Genomic DNA, 25,554 nt, shown 5'->3' with positions numbered 1-25,554 from the left:
AATGGCATTTTTAAAAAATCTTCTTCTCCAGAACCGCTGGGCCAGGAAAGATGAAACTCATGTGGAATCATCCTCAGGTAGTGTAAATTCAAGTTTGTTCAAATCATGACCCCCGGGGCAAGGGTGGGGCCAAAATGGCCGACCCAAGTTTTACATAGGAATATATAGGAAAAATCTTTAAAAATCTTCTTCTGAAGAACCACTGGGCCAGGAAAGATGAAACTCATGTGGAATCATCCTCAGGTAGTGTAGATTCAAGTTTGTTCAAATCATGACCCCAGGGGCAAGGGTGGGGCTAAAATGGCCGACCCAAGTTTTACATAGGAATATATAAGAAAAATCTTAAAAATTCTTCTTCTCAAGAACCACTGGGCCAGGAAAGATGAAACTCATGTGGAATCATCCTCAGGTAGTGTAGATTCAAGTTTATTCAAATCATGACCCCCGGGGCAAGGGTAGGGCCAAAATGGCCGACCCAAGTTTTACATAGGACCATATAAGAAAAATCTTTAAAAATCTTCTTCCATAGAACCACTGGGCCAGGAAAGATGAAACTCATGTGGAATCATCCTCGGGTAGTGTAGATTCAAGTTTGTTCAAATCATGACCCCCGGGGCAAGGGTGGGGCCAAAATGGCCGACCCATGTTTTGCATGGGATATATAGGGAAACCTTTTAGAATCTTCTTTTCAAGTACTTCAAAGCTATGATTAGTGATATTTATATGGAATCATCCTCAGGTAGTGTAGATTCTAGTTTGTTCAAATGATGAACGCCTGGAGGGGGGGGGGGTGTAAATTCAAGCCTGATGTGCTCAGGTGAGCGATGTGGCCCCTGGGCCTCTTGTTTTAAAATGTTGACTGTGGGAGAGGTATGGACTAATTTTTTTCTTTCATTTTTTTGTACATTTTTTTTCTCATGGCTTCTCCCTATATTTGGAATATCTGTCCTTTCACTACCTGGTCAATCTTTTGTATCTTTTTGAGGAGTGAGTCGTGTATCAGGTCACTCCCATCATAAGCTGTCTGTCAATGTCTGATAAAGAGTTGGCATCTGATTCTTCCAGTGATGAGTAAGAAATTCCTGTCAGATCTGTGAAAAATTAAAGATTAACTAATCAGAAATCACTATCTGGAATGATGAGTGGGAAATCCCAATCAAATCTGTAAACATTAATTAACTAATCAGCAATCACAACCTAGAAGTACATTACACACTGAGATAAAAAATATTGTATGCAACATTATTTTCATTCGGTTTCATATTTGCATACTTAAACTTTCAAAACAATTTTTAAATTCACCTAGATTCCGTCATGTCTGTTTTTTTTAAATTCGCCCTATTTTTTATTCTCAGAAGGTATGAAATAAAATTAGAGGTAAAAATATTCATGCATACAATACAATTAAATAACAAGAGGCCCATGGGCCACATCGCTCACCTGAGAAACTTTAGCCATGCTGTTCTTTAACAGATTCCCCCTTCATAATACCATTTGTGACCAAGCCCTATCCCCAGGGGTTATGATTTGGACAATTTAGAATCTACACTACCCCAAGATTCATATAAGTTTCAGATTTTCTGCACCAATGGTTCTAAAGAAGATTTTCAAAGATTTTTCAATATATATTTCAATGTAAAACTTAGATTCCCTACTGTGGCCTCGCCCTATCCACAGGGGTCATAATTTGGAAAATTTGGAATCTATACTTACCCCAGAGTGCTTCCACATAAGTTTCAGCTTTTCTGGCTCAGTGGTTCTTGAGAAGAAGATTTTAAAGATTTTTCCTATATATTTCTATGTAAAACTTGGATTCCCTATTGTGGCCCCATCCTACCCCCTGGGGTCATGATTTTTATAATTTAGAATCTACACTAACCCAGAATGCTTCCACATAAGTTTCAGCTTTTCTGGCTCAGTGGTTCTTGAGAAGAAGATTTTAAAGATTTTTCCTATATATTTCTATGTAAAACTTGGATTCCCTATTGTGGCCCCATCCTACCCCCTGGGGTCATGATTTTTATAATTTAGAATCTACACTAACCCAGAATGCTTCCACATAAGTTTCAGCTTTTCTGGCCAAATGGTTCTTGAGAAGAAGATTTTTAAAGTTTTTCCTATATATTTCTACGTAAAACTTTGTTTCCATATTGTGGCCCCGCCTTACCCCCTGGGGTCATGATTTTTACAATTTAGAATCTACACTACCCCAGAATGCTCCCACATAAGTTTCAGCTTTTCTGGCCAAATGGTTCTTGAGAAAAATATTTTTTCCTATATATTTCTATGTAAAACTTGGTTTCCCTATTGTGCCCCCACCCTACCCCAAGGGGTCATGATTTGTACAATTAAGAATCTACACTACATACGAATGCTTCCACATAAATTTCAGCTTTTCTGTTCAAATGGTTCTTGAGAAAAAGATTTTTAAAGTTTTTACCTATATATTTCTAAGTAAAACTTTGATTTCCTATTGTGGCCCCGCCCCACCCCCAGGGGGTCATGATTTTAACAATTTTAAATCTACACTACCCCAGGATGCTTCCACATACATGTGTAAGTTTCAGTTTTTCTGGCCCAGTGGTTCTTGAGAAGAAGATTTTTTAATGACCCCACCCTATTTTTGTATTTTCTTGATTATCTCCCCTTGGAAAGAGACTTGGCCCTTGATTTTAACAATTTAAATTTCCCATCACCCAAGGATGCTTTGTACAAAGTTTGGTTAAAATTGGCCCAGTGGTTCTTGAGAAGAAGTTGAAAATATGAAAAGTTTACAGACGGACGGACAGACAGACAGACAGCTGGACAGACGGACGGACAGACAACGGGTGATCAGAAAAGCTCACTTGAGCTCAGGTGAGCTAAAAATTAGTTTGTACCACATAAAAAGACCTGAGATACAAAGATCCTGACTATAACCTTGAAGTCTCCTGAGTTGAATGTGTCTGCGAGTCTGACTCTGGTACATAGATGTCTGCTGATTGACAGGAACGCAGTGAATAAAATAATACTCCAGGTGGCACCACAACATAAAAAGACATTTCTTCGAGATGTCTGCAGCATAGTAAAGGGAGATTACTTCAAATCATGTTTGTTCTTGCTTTTCAATGCCTCTACAGTGTACCTTTCATCATGTTTAAAAATGCAAAGAACTTGCCAAAACTTTTTTTAAAAGCTAGCTTCAACTTCAAACAAAAAAGTTAACATTGCACAAATTCTAATATTTTGCTTCATTCATAAAGGATACACGCAAAGTTCTGCAGTTGTTCTTCTTTGTAAGGCACGGTTTTGGTGAGACGGGTTTTAGAGAGTTTCTGTCTCTGATGAGAGGTGAGCTTCTCTTCTACTCCAGAAAACTAAATAAACAGATTAAAAACATTATAATATAAAAATAAAAATACATATTAAAAAGACATATATTCTAAATGACTAAAAGTTACAACCTACTCTGATTTCATATCCTTTGTAGTACGTTATGTTTTGATTTTATTATTATTTTTGTGACCTGTTTGAGGTCCTGTCTAATCCGACATGCACTGGGAGACAAATTTTGTGTCGGAATAGACAGCCAGAAAAACTGTAGCTTACGTAGATGTTGTTTGTGACTCTCGTACACAGACATGAAGTGGACTTGACACACTGACGGAGTTGATACACCACCACCCCTAGACTGCGTGGGGGCCTGGACTGTACTGCTACTCAGGTATGAAGTGTCTGTAAACAAATATGTAACAAGTACATTTAAAACAAGAAATGTTTAAAAATAAAGACCTTCACCCTTTTATTTAATAATATACAATTATTGCTGTTTTTAAAGTCAATACGATGATTTAGCTCTTCAAAATACAATATTTGGGCTCAGTGAATATTGTACTCCTAAGGTGTCTAAATCATCGTATTAACTGCAAAAAATAGCAATATCTATCTTATCACACAGTTAAATGATAGCAAACTCGATCCTAAAAGACTGACTATTTCTTTGCTTTAATTGAAAGTTTTAACAAGAAATTTCAACAAGAACACATTGTAACAGAAAAAAAATGGAACATGTCAATAATTCATTACATTGACCTGCAATAATTCCTGAAATTGACCTTGAGGGTCACATGATTTATCATACTGACCTGCAATAATTTCTTTTATTATACTTTCATGTTAAATACTAAAATCTGATTGGTTTAGACGCAGTTAACAATCCGTTCGATTACCCTGAGCCTTAGAGAACACACGTGCCAACGGGTAACACAACGGTAATGCAACATGTGTGCTATAATTAACTTACCATCAAATTTTCTCTAAAAGGGCTTCATCCAGACTCGGCCAGAATAAACTTGACGTCAATAAAACTGAGATGTTGATATACTTACTTGAAAACAACAAAAAAAAATCTTGTGATTACAAAAAGTTACAATATGTTTTCCTGATGCTGATATTACTTAACATTTACAATATTTTAATTAAATGCTTCTGAGAAAGAATAAAGAGATTATTTAACCGGCGCACTACTAATTTTATGCCTTTGAACGTTAAGAGCCCCGATGGACGTTAAATTTTTTTGTGCGATAACAGATAACAGATTCAGTATTTTTTTTAAAAATAATATGGGCTTTTTTGTGTGTAAAATTTGAAAGCTAAAAAGTTTAAAAAGTTTCAACGATATCAAAATTAATGCCCAGGTCAATATATGTTTATAAAATTGTTTTATCTGCTTTGACAAAAGATAAATTATTCAACATAATTTTTGGCCCCTTACACACATAAATTTAAACTGAAAGATTTACAACTTCAAATTTTTTTTGACAGCTCTGAAAGGTTTATCAACTATAAATTGAAAAAAAATCTGACAAGAAAAAGTCCTTAAATTTGTTGTTTTACCTGATGTTGATATGACAGTAACATTTACAAATGGTCACATTAAATGCTTCTAAAAATACCACTATTTGGCGCACTACTAATTTTAGTGCCTTCCCGCAAGAGCCCCTGGACGTTAAATTTTTTTGTGCGTTGACTCTCTCAGATATACAGTTTTGGCATCAAAGTTTTTATATTAATTTGTCTCTCAATTCTGACCTTTTGACCTTTCAACTCTATTCCAGCTGGGTCAAGGTCATCAAATTCTGCATCTGGAATGCCGTTTTTGTACAACATTAGAAATGAAGATACATATATACTTTGAAAATTTAATAACTAAACTTTTGAAAAACAATACTATAAAATTGAAAAGAAAAAATGTCACAATGAAAAAATCTACTTCCATAAAGGCATAAACCTCTGGAGTTAGCCCTTGTCAGTACTGCTGTAGTTAGAGCAAGTTCACATAAAGCTGGGAGATTTAAACTGGGCTGTCTGTCTCGTAAAATTCCGTGGAAAACTTCTCCGTGAGATAAGATAAACTGCATCACCTATATAACGGCAAGGAATGGAGAACAATTCTGTAAAATGTATGTGGGGTCTGTTGTTTGTGGATTTCGTTGGTCACCCTTACCCATAAAATTACATTTCCATGACAATATATTTTTTTAAATGTATATGTATCAGTTACTCTATTCTAATCTATCTTTGAGTTACATGTACCTATGAAATTATATATATGCCTTCAAGAACATGTCAATTGCCTAATACTGTATAAGTGGAAATTTTAGTGATACTCAAATTTAGTGATTTCTCCTTAAAAAATGGTAATTTATTTATTTAAAGCCAGAGGTAATTTTAGCGATTCTACTTAAAATTCTACTTAATATACGGAAATAGCACTGATAAGGAGAGGAACTCAAGTTGAAAGAACTTGTTAATTTAAATCCAATCCTTTTGTTTAAACAATAAAATATATTCAAAACAAACAACACTGATACCCACAAGTCAAAACAGTGATAAATTCTACTTGATGTAAAGACTTTCTACACAACTAATTCTAAATACTGTTATGGGTCCAACCGTCCAAGGGACTTTGCATTAAACATTGGATCTAAAGCTGGAGAGAATATTCATGCACCTGATTGCCATTGTCCTGGTTTTCTATGCCCAGTGAGGTCAGCATGGCCAGACAGAACTTGAGGGCTGCAAAGAGAAGTTGACGAAAGCGGGCCATGGGGCTGGGCAGGAAGTCCTCCTCTGTATCTACACCGGCTTCATCTCTGTAGAAATCATCATAAGGTCAACAATCAACATGTAGACTAATTACATGTACGCTCATGCAATGGTAACCGATAAAAAAACGATTTTCTTAATTCATTATACATTGTAAACTGTTAAACTCTATACATGTACTACTACTACATGTACAAAATTACCGTGGAAATTAAGTTTTGATTAATTTAATTTAAAGAGTTGTCAACAATCAAGACATATATATACATATATTGAGTACATTTACTAAAGTAATGATTAGAGACACTCTAATTTAATCACCGCCTATCTGCTAACCTCTAAACCACCACTGGGACATGTTTGATTTCTGTAAAGATTCTTCAGACCTTTAAGCTGACACATCCATCTGTCAAAGTCAGGTCGAAGGTCAAAGAAGACAAATCCAGCCAGTCTCTGCATGACTCCACACTGTAACAAGGTGTGGGCGCCCACAGCTGATTCTGTCTGTAATACACAGTCACTGTATTCATATATGTCAGAGCCCTTAAATTTCATATCAATATTGAAATCAATGGAAATCGAAATTTTTGAATGAGTTACAGATTAATGTTTCGTTAGAAGCATGATCGATGACAAATGTGGGGGTAGAATAAGATAGTAATGGAAGACCTACAAGTTTGGACAGATAGATGTACAGCACTCTGAGTTGGGGGGTGGGGGACACAAGGGTCTGTAGTGGCTGGTCGTCATGGAGAAGGCTGTCCACCAGGTGTTGGAGGTAACCTTTAGAGGACAGAAAGGTCATCCACTGCTGGAACTTGTCCATAAACAGAATGGTGTCCAGTACTGATAGAGCCAGCATCTACAACAGAAAAATAGGACTGATAAAGCCAACAGACAAATATAACAGATAGACCCATCATCTACAATAGACAATATTAATATAGGTCATGCGCTGCTGGAACCTGTTCAAAATGAAATCAGTGGAACTAAAAATACACAAGGATATCAAGAAATATTCCCTCCTAACCCTTCCTATATCATGTCCATCACACGCGTCACGACACACCATGTCCATAAAGTTGTACAACATGACAGAATGGGACTATAAAGCCACATTTTCCCTGCTAGCTCAGCTGTTTCTACTCAGAGTGGGCGTCGGCCAAAATCCTCTTCCCAATACCATCACCTCCTACCTCTGTCAGAAAAAGGAAACATCATTATCAGCCTTTGTCATGGTAGTTTATGTTTTTATTTCATATAACATTAACACTTGAAGAGCATGTATTCTAAATACATAAATTTTACGTTGATCCATGTATGCCACAAAGTAAGAGGAAAATCTGTGTTTTGTTGACATTCAGGTGTTGACATCTTACTTGAATTATATTCTTAAATAAGACACAGGTGACATCTACTTAGACATACCTGTATCTGTGTGAGTCAGTGACTTGGGTTTCTGAGCGATTTGTAGATAATATAGCAAGGCCCCATATAAGTTGGCTCTTACTCTCTGCTGGCCACCACCTAAACAGAATTAGAAATTGATATTTATGAAGACGCACTTGAAAAAAATTCTTTTCAGGGAAAAAGTATGTAAATGTACTATTCATATATTTCAATATATTCTTACTTGAAAGCAGAATGTGATCTATCACTCCTCTGAGCACCAGTTGAAGGGAGGAAGCAAATTGGGTTCGTGACCCTGACACTTGACCCCATGATCCTGTTTGACCTTGACCTGCTGTGGAGTCCAGCATGGTGAGGAAGTGTGGGGTTTCGTCGTCAGAGACAGAATCCTGACAGAAACACTGACGTAGATTTGTCATCAGAGTCAGAATGATCCCAGCTACGGGGGCAGTTAACTCTTTCAAGGCATCATCTTCTGTCACCTAAAAATAATGGATGGATTCGTATTAAATGTACTATCAAGCGATGCAATACTACAACCTTTTTTCTCTCAAAAATTAAAATTTCCCCTCCCTTTCCCGAAATGAAAGCAATTGTCAAGTACATTTGTACATGAATATTGTGATTAGAAAGAAAATGTGTCAGTATCATTTTTCATTCATCTTTTTGCAAGATTTACACTTTAACCTTAAGTATACAGATGAAATTTGGCCAATACCTGGCATTAGTTGGATCTCATGTTCTTGTACATTAATACCACATACTTCAGGGTTGGATGGTAAACAAGACACACAGATGTTGTTTTACCTTTCTCTGTAGGTCCTGTAGCAGCTCAAACAGTACAGTCTGTCTGTCCTCGGCAGTCAGTAGGTCCTAAGGACACGCGGTCAACAGAACCTCGGTCACCTGACGCCATGCCTCCAGAGCCTGCTGTTTGGTGGACAGTTCCTGTCGGATTCTGTTACGTAGCACCACATGATGCAGAATATTCTCCACTTCCTGAAATTCTTTAAAACTTTTGTGTTTTATTGAAATGTTGATATCTTCTAAAGCCAGGGGTTTCTGATACGCTACTCTCCTCATGAACCCGGTGAAGTAAACGTCACGTGATCTCAAATCAATCAGGTAGGCACACTCTGACTGCGTCATCGGCAGAAATAACATGCATGTTAAAAAAATTAAATCAAAGTTTTTTTTTCAAGAATAATTAAGAAGCAATGATTGAGTTATATTTATTTATATTACAAATCAGAAGCTTCAATATAGATTCTTTATCACATATTTAGACTGAAAATATTGGATGACATCATAGCAATTCATACAATTGTATGTTATCTTACGGATCGATCGTTATTTACATGTACCTGTTTTTCATTTCCGAGAGTCAAGAAGTATCCCAAATGCAAATATCGTCATTTACAAAAACAATTGCTGAAAGGTCGATCGGGTCAATAGAATCCCATTCAGAACTAGAGGAAAAAAATCCCAACTTCTATCAACGCCGTGTACAAAGTGAATATGAGGAGAGTAGCCTATCAGAAACCCTTGCCTAGCGAAGATGCCTTGGGGCAGATCAAAGAAATTAAGACAACATGAAAGAGACAGTCATCATAGAGAAGAGTGAAATCAATGGCATAAGATTGGGCTTGGAAGAGAGACTGTGTAGCTAGCTTTACATCAACTGACACGAACAGGATTAAGTAAGGAAGGATCTTAAATGCTTAATAATTGGGATATCGATCTCACCTCTAAAACTCGAGGTCTCTGAGTCACCATGATATTGCCCTCAGGCTGGTAGTTGTTCAGTTCGTTCATCAGTAAGCAGTGAAGTCGTTTGACATCACAATACAGATTGTCCTGTTCAGTCAGAGTTTCTACACTTTTAATGGCTTGTTCAATCATCGACAATTCAAAAAACTCCAACTTCATTGTAGGAGGGTAACGTTGTGAAAAGTCAACTTCGTTTAGAAGTGACCTAGCAACTTCCTGCGCACTTGGCGGCCTTGAAAAGGAAAATGAAGTGTGACACAGTTTATATATGAACTTGAACAAATTAAAGAGTCTATAGTGAGTTAAAAGATTTTTAATGCTGTTCTTCGCTTACTTCTGAATGGCCTTTCTGTCTGAGACAGATTAGATGTCTGTAGACTCTGCTCTGTATATCTGTCATACGTCAGGTCAGCTTTGTCACCTAATGATGGCTGTAACACTGTGAGAATCACATTTATTACTTTCTTTAGCAAATCAGATCATTTTGATTTTTTGTAAGGCTGTTATTAAACTTGACTTTACCATTTTAACCCCCTGAATACACATGGATCAAGACATTCATTAACCTCAGCTTGTGTGACTTTTGAACTTACCTTACCTGTTTGACCTTCTGACCCATCATCCAGCAGGGCTTTCATTAACCTCAGTGTGTGTGACCTTTGACGGTTCAGTGCAGTCAGTCGCAGTTCAATGGCAATCAGCTTCAGCAACCATGACTGAGAAATCATTACAGGGCATTCTAAAAAGACAATCACATATTAAATAATAAATAGATTTGGACTAATTTCTCTATAAAAAAACATTTTCTTCACAAAATACAAAAATTCTTAATTAAATTTGAACTCACAATAAAACTGCTGAGTGAAAGGAAGATGCTGGAGCTGTCTGTATAGGAAGTCCCTGGTTGTACGTAAATATCGTAAAGTGGGCGTCGACGTCTCCTTGTTGGCAGCCAATAGATAGATGAGTTTGTATAGGCCAGCTCAGACAGTCGTGGAGTGTCCCTCAGGCAGGTGGGGCCGGAGTGTGTCCCCACCCCCCTCTCTAACAGGGACAGCACAGCATGTAGACAGGTCTTAGGGGACCCCAGGATACCTGGTTTTAGAAATTCAAATTTAATTTGTAACTGTGCAGAATTTTCAATGGTAGATCTTAGAATCATTTGCATCTTGAAGTAAAATTTAGACAAAACTTCTTTTTTCAGCTCACCTAGATCCTGCAGCAGAGTCCTGCAAACAGACTTCCTAATGTCAAAGCCCAGCAGCAGGTGTGCCAAGTTTGGTGAGGGTTGGTCTAGAGATCTCAGTAAGACCTGAAGTAGGTACTGTCTGGTGGAGTTACGGACGTGGCCAATCTCACGGGAATCATCTGTTACAATAAAGCTAATCAGTGTTAAAGTGACATTATAATGGTGGAGTTACGGACGTGGCCGATCTTACGGGAATCATCTGTTACAATAAAGCTAATCATTATTAGAGTGACATTATAATGGTAGAGTTACAGACGTGGCCGATCTTACGGGAATCATCTGTAACAATAAAGCTAATCAGTATTAAAGTGACATTATAATGGTGGAGTTACAGACGTGGCCAATCTCACGGGAATCATCTGTAACAATAAAGCTAATCAGTGTTAAAGTGACATTATAATGGTGGAGTTACGGACGTGGCCAATCCTATGGGAATCATCTGTTACAATAAAGATAATCAGTGTTAAAGTGACATTATAATGGTGGAGTTACGGACGTGGCCGATCTCACGGGAATCATCTGTTACAATAAAGATAATCAGTGTTAAAGTGACATTATAATGGTGGAGTTACGGACGTGGCCAATCCTATGGGAATCATCTGTTACAATAAAGATAATTAGTAATAAAGTGACATTATAATGGTGGAGTTACGGACGTGGCCGATCTCACGGGAATCATCTGTTACAATAAAGATAATCAGTGTTAAAGTGTATGGAAGGGAATTACCGCCAAAAGTCTATGTATCTTGCTTTTATTCTTATTCTGCCTACTTCTTTATGCTTTGTAATTATTGTAATTTTATGTCACTTTATTGTTTTCATATTCGTCTTTATTACATTTCACTTTGACTTTTATCCTTCTTCATTTTGTCTTTACTTCTATGTTGCTTTATTCTTGTAAATTCATTCTACTTTCTTTTAAACTTAAACAGTTTCTTAAATAAATTATTAGCATTATCTCTACTACGAATGTTAAATCAATCACGCTTACAATGAAGCATATTCAATGAAGACGAATGGAAGTTGTCAAACCGTCAAAATTTAGTGCCGCATTATAACGCTAGGTGGTGTGGTGTTCGCTAAGAGTGTTGGTAAAATTAGGTACTAAGCACACCCGGGTCGGGTTATTTGAGATTCTTCAATACGCCTTAATACTTTATCAATCGAACTTCTGAAGGCCGGATCCGATCACCCGATACATTGATGTAAACTCCATAATTCTTTTCTATGGGAACACCGGAATAACGGCCTCTTTTTTTCAGACATAAATTTATACTATACTGAATATGTTCATTAAAAGGCCGACCCATTTTTTTGTAAGAGTAAGGGTCAAATAAGTTAATGTTGTACTTATAGTAGGAAAAAATTAAATTTGATACTATAGAAGAAGTTGAATCTAACTCAAAACCCACCCCGCCCCCGAAATAGGATTGCATTGGCGTCGGAAGCTAATTGAAAGCTGGGGGGGGGGGGTAATGTAAGATTTTTTTAGACCTTCAAAAAAAACCTGACAAGCAAAAAATAAAAAAAATAAAAAAAAGAAATGATGTGCAATGTCCATTTTCCAAACAAAAAAATGCTATTTCGTGAGGAGGGGGGGGTTTGAAGGTTCGAACTCTAGTGCAAAAAGTTTTTTTTTTCCAAATTCCACCACTTTCCGAATTTTAAACCTTTACTGCATCGTGTCCATGGAAAGGGGGGGGGGGGGGCTAAACCTACGCAGGAATGTTCAATGTCTATACTAAGTCTATCTTTGGAAAGAAGTGGGGCTAAGCCCCCCCTCCCTCCCCGGTTCCGACGCCTATGTATTTTCAAGTTTGGACATTTTCCTGGGGTTTATTTTGCGCTTGTCAAGTTGTTTTCAGCCGGGTAGCTTGAATATTTATTCTCTTGTTACCCCCCTCCCCACTTTCAAAAACGATGCTACGTCACTGTTCTCTCGCCTGAAAAATATAAATCTGCTAAAGTTATTTGTTGGATATTTGAATTTCAGTTTAAATAATTGATATAAAAATGTTAAATATTTTGATACTAGTTAACCCTAACAAATTGGGTTGTTTTTCAGAACCTTCAACTGAACTGAACTTTATTTCACGACAGATTAGTAACTGCTGATGCGCATGATTCTAGGGACTGGGCTTTGCAAAGGAGTGAGGAGCGTTATGGGTAGGCAGGCGCGGATCCAGAAATTTTTTCCAAGGGGGGGGGGGGCAACCCAGTCAAAAAATCCAATCCCAGAATTTTCTTGACAAGCATGAAAAGAAGAAAAAAAACCTAAACTCGCTCAAACGTCAAAATTCTATTTCGGGGGGGGGGGGGTTGTTAACTTTTTTCCCTTGTTTTAGTAACCTTGTAAGTTCCAGGGAGTTCCCTCTAGATCCGTGCATGGAAGGCGAAGTCGGAACCAGACTACATGCACCCAGACATACTAGAAACACCCCGGTCTCTCTTTTAGAACTGCGTTAATATTTTATATTAAAATAGCACTTTTCAAATATCTTTAGTAGGCACCGTGTTTGTCATCAACTAGGAGAGCTAAAAACAAATCTTAAAATTCGAAAATTCTATTTGGTGGTGGTGAAAGGGGGGGAGGGGGGATCGTCAACTTTTTTCAGTAATAAATTTTACTCATATGCCACTAAGTACATGACTTTTAATTATATATAAATTGACTATTACACATGTAGTACTGCAACAAAAAGTGTAAGGGATGGGGGGGGGGGGGCAACAAGCCTTTCGCTGAACTTTTCCAGTAGTAAAAAGTTATGTTTAGGAAAATTTTTCGTGGCCACCCTCCCCTCTTCCGATGAAACTTACCCCATAGGAGGTCGTCCACTCGGAAGTCAGTATATATATTGAGACTTTGGTGGTGTGATTGTACATTGTATAATTTCCTTTTCGAGAATTTTTCACTCAAATGGAGAAGCCATCTCTTGCCGGTGGAGAGCTGCAAATTTGTCTATATACTCAGCACTTATAGCCATTGAGCAGTGAGGGATCTTTTTTCGTGCCAGCACCTACTGCGACACGGGACCTCGGATTATACGGTCTAGATCTCATCCGAAGGACAGAACTCCACATCCTATAGTGGGATTGGAACCCACGACGAATTGTTCGACTCCTTACTACTGTACTTCGTGACTCAATATAGAGCAGACGCTGTAACCACAGTCCCACGCGAGCGACTGCATCAAGGGGGGGGGGGGGAGAGAGAGAGAAAAAAAAGTCATTATCCATATGTACTCGTGAAGATTATCTATGTTTAACTAAATGGTTAAAATGATTTAATTATAAAACACTATTAAAATGATATTATTTAAATATTTATTCATATAGAACGGATAACTTTTCTTCAAAAACTGTAAACGTTAGTATTCATAAACATTGTTTTGCGATTTAAAAAACTATTCGGGGAAGGGGTTGCTAGGAATGGGGGCGATTTGCTATATATAGCGAGATTTCCCACGGAAGACTAGCTATATATTGAAACTTCCCCGGGGGAAGTCCCACTGTATAATCTTCCGAAGGAAGCATCACTATATAGTCAGTCTTCCAGGGGAAATCTTACCATCTAGAGACTTTTCCGAGGGAATGGCATGTATCGGGTACATACCTAAACTTATAACAAACATCAGTCATTTAAAAATTTAAGTTTGATTGATAAAGTATAAAGGCAGAAAATTGAAAAAACTCGAATAACCCCGGCCCGGGTTTGCTTACCTAATTTTACCAACACTCTTAGCGAACACCCCTGCCACCTAGCGTTATAATGCGGCACTAAATTCGGACAACTTGTATTCGTCTTCATTGAATATGCTTCACTGTTTGCGTGATTGGGTGAACGTTCGTAATAGATATCATCATTTAAGAAACTGTATCAATTTAAAAGAAAGTAAAATGAATTTACAAGAATAAACCAACATAGAAGTAAGGGCAAAATGAAGAAGGATAAAAGTCAAAGTGAAATGTAATAAAGACAAATATGAAAACAATAAAGTGACATATAATTACAATAATAACAAAGCATAAAGAAGTAGGCAGAATAAGAATAAAAGCAAGATACATAGACTTTTGGCGGTAATTCCCTTCCATAAAAGTGACATTATAATGGTGGAGTTACGGACGTGGCCAATCCTATGGGAATCATCTGTTACAATAAAGATAATTAGTAATAAAGTGACATTATAATGGTGGAGTTACGGACGTGGCCGATCTCACAGGAATCATCTGTTACAATAAAGTTAATCAGTAATAAAGTTACATTTTAATGGCATTCTTTGAACTTCTCAGAAATTTAAAACATTATATTTGCGTTAATGTTTACAGTAATATCTGAGAGAGAAATTCTTTTAGCATCAACTATGTGTACAGTGTATATGCAGGAATATTTCTGTTTACATCTTTTTCACACTATCACTCCTGAAAACAATTTGATTTGATTTTCACAAAGATACAGTTCTGCTTATGAGATAATGTTATTTCAAATTTGTATTGGCAATTAAAAAAAAGGGAGGGGAGGGGGGGATTCACTGTATGTGGAAATTTTAGCGAGACACAAAGGATGTATTCGCTTTAACAAAAGAATTGACCTATAGGAGAGAACAATTTCCCGGAAAAAGTGACATTAAATAATTAAGCTTTATTTGTTGTTTTCTAACGTACATATGTCTAAATTTTCCAAATTTGTATTTTATACCTAAAATTTATTATAATTTACAACTTTACAATAAACCTTCAAAATTGACTGAAACACCATTTTATCCATTAAAGCATTGATTTTTGCATGAATTTTGGCCTAGAAGTCCTTCAGGGCAGGCCTGCTCCTAAATAAAATTGTGATATTTTGATAGGTTATGATGTAAGGAATGATTAAAGATAGGATTCTTTTAGGGGCACCCCTGCCCTAGGGTCGAAATTCCCAAAAAACCTACAAAAAATTAAGGAAACCTGATTTTGAAAATCTGCTTCAAATTTCGACCTGACATTTTTATACACGGACCAGTTCAGATGATATACGAGTTGGTTTTACAACGTGAATTGCTTCTAATTAAAGTTGTGGGTTCGAATCCACCTGGCACCACACTTTTAAAGTTTTAAATTTCGCCTTTTAAAGACAACTAAATTTTTTTAAATAGACTTGTGTATTTTCCTTCAATTATCTATCGTTTATGTATGCCCATTCTTGATACAAGAAAAATTAAAGAGATGTCAGATGGTAACAAACAAATGTACAGTTGTCAGTCAGGCGGAACATACCTCAGTATAAGCACACTTTCTCTGAGGACACACTAACTCACTCTGTGTAATTTGATACAGATATTCTTGACAGCATTGAGCTGCGTCGCATTTCAGTTGAATATATTCCTTAGAATTTAATCAAATTGATTTTGGTTACATATATCAGTAACTGTGCTCCCTTGGATTTCATTTAGGCCTATATAATTTGCACACATTAATGGCATGATTATTATATCCATGGATAAATAGCCTACTAGACACAAAAAATAGAATTTCAGAGACAGTAGACAATTTTTAATACCATTATGCACAATGAGAAGTAAAGACAAATATCAATTAATATGCATTTGGAGATAATAAACTCAGAAAATCAATGAAAGGGTTTCTTCTACCTCTACTCACTGAAATAAAGATTTAGGAAAAACAAATTGTTAAAAAATGTATTCGGCCTAATGTCATTAATCTGAATGAAAATTGACAAGCTTTTTGTAGAGAGGAAAACCATGCATGCCCGTTCCTATAGGTCAGATCCCTGTTTATAATGAAGTGATCCTTTAGCGATTTGCTCTTAAAAACTTATATTTTATTTTTAGCGAGATGTAATTTTAGCGATTTAAAAATGTTGATTAAAGAACCTATTACAAATAATACGCAATTATAAATTTTTAGCGATATGTAATTTTAGCGATCTCAGCAGCCTTGCTAACTCTCTCTTCACTAAAATTTTTACTTATAACTTCTGTACTGAGTCCCTAGATACTGTCTTAATTCCTCTGGACATATATGACAGATCATTCTCACCCCTTTCACTTCTCTATGGGACCAGAGTTACCCTCTTCCTCAGGTAAGTGGATTCTCTTTCTTTCTCTCTTTCTCTCTCTCTCTCTCTCCACACTACTGAGTACATACTGTCTCCCTCTGGTAAGCAGATTTTCTCTTTCTCTCTTTCTTTCTCTCTCTCTCTCTCTCTTTCTCCACACTACTGAGTACATACCCTCCTCCTCAGGTAAGTGGATTGTCTTTTCCACCATTTGTTCTGGTTCCTCCACTTCCAGACTCTCCACAAATCCGTGGAGCAGCTCCAGATGAGAAGTCTGGAATAAGGAATTTTATGTGATACAACGATGTAAACCAAGAATTACATGGCATAAGATTTCTAAAGAACCCTAATAACAATCTAGTGTACCCATTTATCTTATTCTGGAACTAGACACAGTGTATTATGTAGCATCTTTTTCAGTGTCAACCAGACTGGAAATAATTCTCAGTTCAAGGAGAATTCATAGCTTTAAAAAAATGTTCATCTTGGTGTCTTAATCAAATTATACTGTTACCTGATTTGATGTGAACAGATTGACGAGGGCCACTTGGACAGGAGCCAAGTGACACACTGGATACGGGATCTTCATGGCTGACTGAGCATGCTCAGGAAGAGGAATGCTGAACTGTATAAACCTACAAGATTATAAAACACCAATTGTGACCATGATCACATACTATAGGATGATAAAAATTAATGTTTCTTACCACTTTCCATTTTTTATAAGACTTGAATGACTAAAAGCAAGAAAACTTTCATATTATTCAAATAAATTAAACATTTTGCTTATTATTTTTGTTACTTTTATAGACCTACTTTGTGACATCAACGAGGTGGTCGGCTTTACCGCTGCGTGGATTAATACTCAGGAGAAGACGGTCCATGGCTGACACCATGGCGGAGGCTCCCGTCTCACGACACGCGTCCAGGAACGTCCCCGACTTCTCCAGACTGGTCTCTATCAGCTGTAAACACAGCAGACTGGCAGACTCCAGGGACTCCTGTCCTGTACAGATCAACCAATCAAATTAACTCTCTTAGCATCAGTCAATACAATCAACCAATCAAATTAACTCTCTTAGCATCAGTCAATACAATCAACCAATCAAATTAACTCTCTTAGCATCAGTCAATACAATCAACCAATCAAATTAACTCTCCTACTCTCCTAGCATTGGCTAGTAATATTAACCAATCAAATTACCTCACATAACATCATCTAGTCCATCCAACTGATCAAATCAACCTATTTAACATTAGCCAGTTAACACTTTACAACACAATTAAAGACACCTGAATTTCGAATTCTTTAATCACTATTTACCTGGTATAGCCTTGTATGTTTCAAGTTGTCGGACACTGTCATCCAGTATTTTCAACACCTAAAAAAATAATATGTAACTTCAATTCTTAACAAAACAAAGCACATATGTCTCCATCTCCCAGCCCAATTTTAAAAAAAAATTCTCAATAAAGATATCCATTTAAGCAGGAAAATAAGTGACTCTCACCTTGGACAGGAAGTGGGAGTCCTTCAGTAGGTGAAGCATCAGGATGTACCCCGGGGACTTGTTAGCAGGCACCCCGCCCCCCATCTGTACCCCGACCAACTCCTCCCCAAAGTCACTTCCCACCACCTCATACTCCCGCAGGAGCTTACATAGGATCCTCAGACAGTCACTGGCCACCTCCCACTGTAAATAAAGCTTTACATTTACTTGAAAGAAATCAATCCTGCAGTTGTACACAAGGGGTTCTTAAACAGTCACTTGCATTGACTTAATTACCTTTGGCAATAAATCACACAATGACCACATTTTCAATTAATATCAATGCAAATGACAGACACAATTTTAAAACCATAAGTCTTTGTAGAGACTGTAGCTCTACTGGTTTGTACTTATAACAAAGGATATAACAAAAGACATTTCTATTTTTAGTAACAATGGCAACATGCACTGTTCATCGAAATAAAAAACCGATGCTCTATTTTTTGTATCTAAGTGTAGTCTACTTGTTTGCCAAGTTATATTAAAATCAGACCAAAACTGTAGGAGAATTAGCGTTTTGAAAAATTGTTTACAGACAGACGGACAGCTAGACGGACACCATACTATCGCATTAGCTCTTCTGGTCTGTGACCAGTAGAGCTAATAAAAAATTGTTTCAATCTCTTTCTACCTTTTTTGTCTGTGTATTGTTCATTTTCATCTGTAATTGTTTTTTTACTTGATGGTAGTACAGTGTATGTATTTATCAACAAGATTGAAAAAAACATTTTAAAAAATCTTATATCCAACCTTTTCTGATGGATTCTTTTAACTGCTGGCGTAAAACTTCTCAAACATTCTTACAAACTCTAGGTAGGGTTCAAATCCTGGGGCCCTGAGAGTGGCCCCGAGTCCTGGGGGGACAGGAAGGTCAGTGAGGGAGTCCAGTAAGGACAGGAAAGCTCGCGTCATGGGAAATTCCTCCGCTCGGGTCTCAACCTCATCCAGCTCCACCTACAGGGTAAAACAGACATCAAAGGTACATGTGAGAGTCATGTCAGCACAGTTAGGAACCTCCCAACGTAAACTGGCATAGTACACAAGAAAACTTTTTTGAGATATCAGTGGTGATTATACTGAAAGAAAAAAAGAAAAGGGACTTTTAATTACTTTGACATATCCAAGGTATTAAAGAATTACAGTAAAACTCGTTTAGTACGAACACGGATATTGCGAATTCACGGATATAGCGAAGTCATTTTCAATCCCCAGCTATATAAATTTGATGAATTTTTCATACGGTTATAACGAATTACGGATATAGCGAAGTAATTTCAAGGGTCCCAGCGACTTCGTTATAACCGAGTTTTGATGTATAAAACATCTGTTGTATAAGGAAAAGATTCATACGGTAAATTAAGAAAGCTCAGTGCTTGCTGGAATCAATCACACTCTAAAACTTATAAATTGTCTTTTTTACATCTGTGACTGCAGGACAGACTGTTAGTGACAACACTAGTAACAGTACATAAAGACATCTGCGGCGTGCCACAAAACTTCTTTAGATATGCTATTTCACTGAAGCAGATCAAGCTATCAGAAATTCTAACCTGATCCCATTCCATTGACCTTGAGAAGGTCAAAGCAGTAGTGGGCAGACTGTGGGTTACTGCTCAGACCAATCAACATCTGGATGTAGGGTACGTAGAGGGAGGGGGGCAGGAGGTCCCCCGCCAGACGGACAAACTTATACAGCGACACCTGTAATATAAAACAGACCAATCAACATCTGGATGTAGGGTACGTAGAGGAAGGGGGGCAGGAGGTCCCCCGCCAGACGGACAAACTTATACAGCAACACCTGTAATATAAAACAGACCAATCAACATCTGGATGTAGGGTACATAGAGGGAGGGGGCAGGAGATCCCCAGCCAGACGGACAAACTTATACAGTGACACCTGTAATATAAAACAGACCAATCAACATCTGGATGTAGGGTACGTAGAGGGAGGGGGCAGGAGATCCCCCGCCAGACGGACAAACTTATACAGCGACACCTGTAATGTAAAACAGACCAATCAACATCTGGATGTAGGGTACGTAGAGGGAGGGGGGCAGGAGATCCCCCGCCAGACGGACAAACTTATACAGCTACACCTGTAATATAAAACAGACAAATCAACATCTGGATGTAGGGTACGTAGAGGGAGGGGGGCAGGAGGTCCCCGCCAGATGGACAAACTCATACAGTGACACCTGTAATATAAAACAGACCAATCATCATCTGGATGTAGGGTACGTAGAGGGAGGGGGCAGGAGGTCCCCCGCCAGATGGGCAAACTTATACAGCGACACCTGTAACGTAAAACAGACCAATCAACATCTGGATGTAGGGTACGTAGAGGGAGGGGGCAGGAGATCTCCCGTTAGAAGACAAACTTATACAGCGACACCTGTAATGTAAAACAGACCAATCAACATCTGGATGTAGGGTACGTAGAGGGAGGGGGAAGGAGATCTCCCGTTAGAAGACAACTTTTACAGCGATACCTGTAATATAAAATCACACCTGTAATGTAAAATCATAAAGTCTATACAATGATATCTGTAATATAAATCATACACCATATGTTCATTCCTTACTCATCATGTATACTCATCATCTATATTTTGTTTTGTAGATGTTATTCTATATCTACCTGTCTCCATGAGTGGTCTAACATTATACATCGTTTCACGAGGTGTGTAGTTATCCTGTGTATTTTCTATATTACATTGCACAGTACAATATGTTGCTATATCTACCTGTCTCTGTGTATGATATGATGCTATATCTACCTGTCTCTGTGTATGATATGATACTATATCTACCTGTCTTTGTGTATGATATGATACTATATCTACCTGTCTCTGTGTACGATATGATACTATATCTACCTGTCTCTGTGTATGATATGATACTATATATACCTGTCTCTGTGTATGATATTATACTATATCTACCTGTCTTTGAATATGATATGACACTTTATCTACCTGTCTTTGTGTACGATATGATACTATATCTACCTGTCTCTGTGTACGATATGATACTATATCTCCTGTCTCTGTGTATGATATGATACTATATCTACCTGTCTCTGTGTATGATATGATACTATATCTACCTGTCTTTGTGTATGATATGATACTATATCTCCTGTCTCTGTGTATGATATGATACAGTGGCTGGAACGTTATTGTTGACAACTTACACGAAAGATCACGTTACACGAACGATTCCGCACGATTAACGCACGATTAAATCTGTTACACGAACGATCTTTCACGTTCACGATTCTACACGTTACACGATCTTACACGATTGTTAACGCAAACGCACGATTCTTCACTCAAAATAGTACAAATTATTTAGGAATCAATATTTTCGAAACGAAATACGGCTTATTACTTATTTAAGATTTCAAAGAATTATCAATATTATTTCATAGACGTTGAAGAAAAAACGGAAAATGATATTTCTGTAACTAAATATAATTATACAAGACTTAATATTTTAGATAAAAAATAATTATTTCTAAGGTAATTCTCCGATAAAAAAAACGGATTTTGTTCGTTCTATTAGACAATGTACATGTATGTGGGTCGTATAATTTGATTGAATTGGATATCATGATATGCAGACAGGGGGATACGATTGAACAAAAATGGCAGCATGGAATGACTTTAATTATAATTACAAATTTTATCCTTATGTTTCCATTGATTCAATGTCTGATAAACTTGCCAATTATTCAACTTTTTCATTTGCAGAAATTTAAAATTAATTAATTACAAATAGGCTCAAGAGATAAACACAGATAATGAAAACTTCCGAGAATCATGCCGTGTCCATGTATATTTGTCAACTAACTAGTTATGTAGGCATTGAGAAATGTTTATTTCTTTGTAAAAAAAATATTTATTTTCAATGAATTGATTTCACGATTATGCTGACCATAATAAGAAGCAAATAATAATTAAAATAAGATTTTTCATACAGGCGATTAAGATCTAAGTACGGTTTATCACAAAATTGATCGCACTATTTGACGAGAACTTAATATTGTACGACTTACTATATTGCTTGTTTACGGGCGATAATTAGTTCGTTCTGCATTCTATTAGGTAGATTTCGCTTTTTCATTTTATTTGGATTTTAATTAATAAATTAAGAAAAACAAACAAGGGAAATGCTCATTTTACATATAACATTCCGATAAAAACTTACAAAACGAAATTAACACGATTCTAAACGCACGATCTCGCACGATAAAAAACGCACACGATTGAGTCTGATACACGAACGATCTTTCACGTTACACGAACGATCGCTAACGATACACGAACGATTGTACACGATTGGTTTGTCAACAATAACGTTCCAGCCACTGTACTATATCTACCTGTCTCTGTGTATGATATGATACTATATCTACCTGTCTCTGTGTACGATATGATACTATATCTACCTGTCTCTGTGTACGATATGATACTTTATTATATAGCTAATAAATAGTCTCTATTAAAATACTACCAAAAATCTAGAGAATTTTAGCGTTGAATATCTTGACGTTTTATTGAACGCTAACTTTGTATTGCGTAAATGAGTATGCCCGAAACATTCCGAATACGAGCGTTCAATATCGAACGCCCCGTTGTAAACAAAAAAAAAGTCGTCTGGTCAAATTCTCAGAGCGAAATTAAAGGAAGGAAGTGGTATCTAGGTAAGATGTGTTTATTTTTCACACCTAAATAAAATTATTTATTAAAAATCAGTACGTATTAGACCCATTAAACCCTAATTAAGCAAATCATATCGCTCGGTAAGATCATCGGAATGATGCGATATTGAACGCTAACAGGACAGACGTTAATTTGAATACCGATACTAAAAAATCATTAATTTGAGGGGTTTTTAATTGGAATAACTATTATAAATTATGTGGAAATGTTTTAGCTATATAATAAAGGAGTTATTGAACTTATATCGGTGAATATTGGCACTCGTTGGCTGTTCAAATGCACTCGCAAGCTCGTGCATTTGAACAGCCAACTCGTGCCAATATTTACCGATATAAGTTCAATAACCCTATAATATATACCTGTCTCTGTGTATGATATGATACTATATCTACCTGTCTCTGTGTACGATATGATACTACAGTATATTTACCTGTCTGTGTGGGGGTCTGACATTGTACATTTTTTATGGGGTGCGTATTTATCCTGGGGACACCAGTACTCTACGGACAGCCTCAGTTCCAGGGGATCAGTCCTGTATAAATCTCCTATCTGAAAATACAAGCAGGACTTGATATTAAGATTTTATGATATTTGAGGAAAGAAGTTTATTTTAACTTATGATTTTACAATGTAACATAACTTGGGGCATTTTACACTTTAATAAACGTTAGAAATTTTCCTCCAAAAATGGCTTCAAATTGAGCATACTTTTAAAGTATCCTCAAGCTGAGTTATTATACATCTTTGGCGGAACTCATTGCGACATGGGCAACTTAACTTATACAATATAAACTTAATATTTCATCCAATCAAAAGATGTTTTACAACCAAAAATAAATTTTAATGATTTAACACAGCACAGATCACTAATATTATAGTAATATACAGGTAGATAATAGATTTCATGATGATTTTGCATATTAAGAAATGTTAGATAAAATTGAAATGTCAAGAATATAATCAATTTTGAGTTTAAATTTCAAAATTTTAAAGAAATTGCCTCATAACTTATTTCTAAAGGGAACTATTATTAATATACATTGTAGCAAAAGTTAACTCTTTTGTCAGAAGGTAAATAAGCTTTAATTATATTGATATAAGGCTTAGCAGTAAACACTAAGGACAGTTACGAGCCAATCCACCCAACCTAGATACATTAATATTAGCAGTTAACACTAGCAGCAGTTATGTACCAGTCTCAGTAGGTACTGGAAGACGTGACTGGGTGATGTGGGAGTTATCTCTCTTGTCAGAGGGTCAGTAAACCTTAATCATGTTGATATAAGCAGTAAACACTAGCAAGAGTTGCGTACCAGTCTCAGTAGGTACTGGAAGCCATGACTGGGTGACGTGGGAGGTTCTAGGGAACTCTGGGATGTCGCGATTCTCGCCGCCTCATCTCTTCTTGTATGAGGCTCTTTCACCTATCAATCATACAGAAAAAAGTTTCTTGAACAGACTTTTAAACACTGAACATTTTTGTCACAAATTCTAAAAGGTTTTGATAAATTTTCTTTCTACTATCACACAAGGAATATTTTTTTCAAAATATTTTACATTCATCAATATTATAATTAACCTTTCTGAAATGCTGAATATTTTCATTTCAGATAAAGTTATAGCCATGCAAAATTGGCACCTTTTTTCACAGTGATCAAATGCATTAACAATTTGTTTGGGCTCACATAAGTACTGTAAATCACTTTCTATTTTCACGTGATTACGCAAGACAGTGTGATCGCGCAAATTTAATTCTCACATATAATAATATTTTGTAAGATTGTTTAGTCTATGCAAAGTTAATTACTTGGTTCTCAGGCCTTTTTTTGCAGGAAATACGATGAGGGAGGGAGGCATTTTTTTCTTTTTTATTGCCCCCAAAACATGATGAAGCATGTTTGTTAAATAATTATTAAAAGATTCAAAATCTAAATTTTATTCCCAGTTTATGATCTTGGAGCCTGATTGAATTTCTAAGAATAAAAAAATGCGACAAAGTGTCACTTTATTGATAAAAAAATAGTACAGAGCAAACATGAACACCAAAATTTTCGCTACCCTTCAAACGCATATGAGTTTGCTTGAAAACCACATTTGATGTAAACATCGGTCATGTGAAGTCAACCAAGAGTTAATACTTGGGTTAACGAATCCTAGTCAGTCAAGTAGACTTGCATCAACTTCATTACTACAGCTACCAAGTTACTCTTAGTATTACTCAGCAAAGAAGAGGAGATTGAAAACACGGCTAAGCTAGGTGGATATTAAGGATTTTTTATGAATTCTACAGTGTGGATACATACTATAGCCTACTACAGTGGGCTAGTGATTTATACTTTGTAACGATGACTGACCTCTTTATCTGGCTGCATTTCATTTCCGGAATTTTTGGTAATTATCAACTTTTCATTTCCGACATTTTTTATTTTTCATTTCCGACATTTTTTTGTTTTCATTTCCGACATTTTTCAAATACATATGTATAGTTCTTTTAGTAACAGATCTGAAGACGTAACTTATGAAAAATTTAAAGAAAAAAATCATAAATAATTCATTGAAATCCATTTAGGTTTTGTAAATCTATCAATGACTTGGACGTAAGAGTGGTGCTGTCACTGTCATTTAATTTTAGTGCACATTAGATATGTGCTCATTGAACTCTTTTACCTAGACTTAGTGCTACATGTATGCATACATATATAT

General features: G+C 36.5%; 1 pseudogene; it reads right to left on the bottom strand.

The window, feature by feature from the left end:
* Positions 1–999: 999 nt before the first annotated feature.
* On the bottom strand, positions 1,000–25,223 carry LOC134232770 (nuclear pore complex protein Nup205-like; annotated as a pseudogene).
* Positions 25,224–25,554: the final 331 nt, after the last annotated feature.

This window comes from Saccostrea cucullata, unplaced genomic scaffold (genome assembly GCF_032062105.1).
Source record: "Saccostrea cucullata isolate Sc308-1 unplaced genomic scaffold, CSIRO_AGI_Scuc_v1 ctg4194, whole genome shotgun sequence".
NCBI classification, from domain to species: Eukaryota; Metazoa; Mollusca; class Bivalvia; order Ostreida; family Ostreidae; genus Saccostrea; species Saccostrea cuccullata.
The sequence above is the reverse complement of the archived record's forward strand: the minus strand, read 5'-3'. Positions and strand labels throughout refer to the sequence as shown.